Source organism: Lathyrus oleraceus, chromosome 1, assembly GCF_024323335.1.
Source record: "Lathyrus oleraceus cultivar Zhongwan6 chromosome 1, CAAS_Psat_ZW6_1.0, whole genome shotgun sequence".
Classification (NCBI taxonomy): Eukaryota; Viridiplantae; Streptophyta; class Magnoliopsida; order Fabales; family Fabaceae; genus Lathyrus; species Lathyrus oleraceus.
Window position 1 is genome coordinate 180,397,804 of NC_066579.1, and position 2,856 is coordinate 180,400,659.

Below are 2,856 nucleotides of genomic sequence, written 5' to 3' on the forward strand. Positions count from 1 at the left end.
CTCCCAGCGTTTTCTTCCGGCCATCTTACACTTCTTCTCACAACACAAACAAGGATTAGCAACAAATTAACAACACAAGGTCGTTAAACAACAAAAGACTCAACAACGTGGTCGGATGGACCAACCTGCTCTGATACCACTAATGTAACACCCCAATTCTACCCGTCGTAAATTCAATTAAAAATCAGAGTAAACAAATTTCTCACAAAATTGAGGCATCACATATATCATTTCATCAACACTTAAACAAATTGCACAACACGGCAATTGCGCAAGGATCCACTTAGTCCTTGTTAAATAATAAACAACAATGTATATGGATTCACCTAGTCCATATAGCAGCAATACACAAAACATCGCAACGGAAATCATTTAGATAATTAAGTTGAGTCGTACATCTACACATTCAAAAGAAAACAAGCAAACAAATGCCCATCACAACTATCATATACAATGATATACAAAAGGACATTGTTACTATCAAAATCATGGAAAACGTTCATTAACCCCTGAGTGTTACAATCCTAATCAGAGCAATGACGCCAAAAGTGTGCTACCACTATCCTCCTCTCAACGCGGAGCACCTGCACGTTACCAATATAAAGGTAACGGCCAACAACAAAAGGGTGAGATACTCAAATCATATAATCAAGATAATGATAAGCAATATATAAGTAAATTCGGAAAGTTAGAAATATTGTTACCACATCGCACAATCCTTCACTTGAATGCTTATGTATTTAATCATAAACAAAGTCAATAATCATCCACAACATCAACGTTACATCATAGCATCTCATCACTTTAACATTTCATCAATCCATCATAAAACATTACGATTCATCGCATAATCACAAAATATCACCGCACATCATAAACCGTCACATAACAACAATTATCACAAAATGCGGAAACAAACATAACCAACATATGTGACTCAATTATGCAAATGCTATGCGGTACCGACTCGTCGCTTTGCCATCAAGGCCAAGGCTTTATGCCCACTTCGCTTTTGCCAAAAGGCCACGTCGCTATTGCCAAAAGGCCACGTCGCTATTGCCAAAAGGCCACGTCGCTTATGCAAATGTATGTGACTCCCTGATAAATGATACACATACACCAAAATCATCATCGCATCAACATAACTCATCACAATGGCCGAAGCCCACGTCGCTATTGCCATTCAGGCCACGTCGCCATTCACATGCATAAAAGCATTCACACAACATCATCTTCACCAACATTCATACATATGTTTATATATAAAACAAATGAGAATAATCATCACAATCAATTGTTTCATCATACAATCTCTTAGGTAATTCAACCTCATGCTATGTTTATTTACATCGCACACCTACACACTATAGTTAAGTGGTATTCCTCATTAATCAAATAGGCTTCCTACTATATCAATTATTAATCACTTTTCCAAAATAATCACTTATTAAAATAAGCCCTTATAATGGCCTATAAACATCAACAACATGTAGAAAATTTCATAAGCTTCGCAACGCTTCGAACGGGGACTAAAACGGAGTTACGGTTCAAAAGTTATGACTTTTTGGAGTTTACAAGAGAATTCTGTTTTCAACTCAGTTGGCGCCGCGAACTCTCTTTCGAGCCGCGAATTTAGCAGAAAACAGAGAAAATGCGTTTTTGACCGTTAAATACCTTCCGGACCTCCGATTACGATTCCGTAAAAAGTCTCATTCTCAGAATTCAACGAACTACAATATTTTCAATATTACAAAGCCATTCTAACCACAATTTAACTTTTATTTCATCATTCTAAACATCATTCAATTAATTTCCAACACTTCCTAAATTCGCAATTTGTGAAATTACTCATACTTTGATTCATCAACACAATATCATATTTTTCACAACATACATCAACCCCAAACCATCAACAACAATGTTATTTATCATTCTTTTAAACCTAACCCTAACATTTTTCCAAGAATTGATACATGTTCAATAATCACAAACAATCAACACTACATCAAGAACACAAACAACATTTTCAAAGCAAGGAATCCAATCACAACATCAAAACCCAACAATATCCTCTAACAACCATTACCCACATAAAACCCATCATTTTCATAATTATAGGAAATGATAACTCACACCCTTACCTTAGAGATGATGATTGAGTTACTCTATAGTGTTCTAGCAAGCTTGGGTTGATCAAGATGATGCTCTTCTTCTCCAATTTTCTCTTCCTCCTCCAAACCCTAACTTTTCTCTCTTTTCTTCTTTTTTCTCCTCCTTCTCTCTACTTCTTTCTATTTCTCTTCTTTCTCTTTCTATCTTATTTCTATTCTATTTCTATTCTATTTCTATTCTTTGTTTTAATTAAATAAAAACTAACTAATGGGCTTAATTGTTACACCTCCCTTAATTACTATATACACCACCAGGGCCAATAACTATTATACCACAATTCTCATAATTAAACTCTAATAATATATTAACACACAATAAAATATTTTACCGAAATAATTATAAATCAAACATTATAAAAATAATAATAATAACACTTAATAAAAATCGGGGCGTTACAACAACCCAACTTCGAATCCAGATGAGCCTAGATTGAAACTGTTAAAAGACACAAATGAAGATGATGTCAATCCAATACAATACAGAAGACTCGTTGGATAATTTCGATACCTTTGCAACATGGTCTAGCATACAGTGTAGGTATAGTGACTTGTAGGTAGGGATGCCTGTTTCAATAAAGAAGATGAAGCTAAAGTTAAGGTTGCAAACTTGTAGGTAAGGATGTTAAGTTTGTTACGCTAACTTTAGTTTCACCCTTATTTCATTGTGGACACACTATTATGGGAC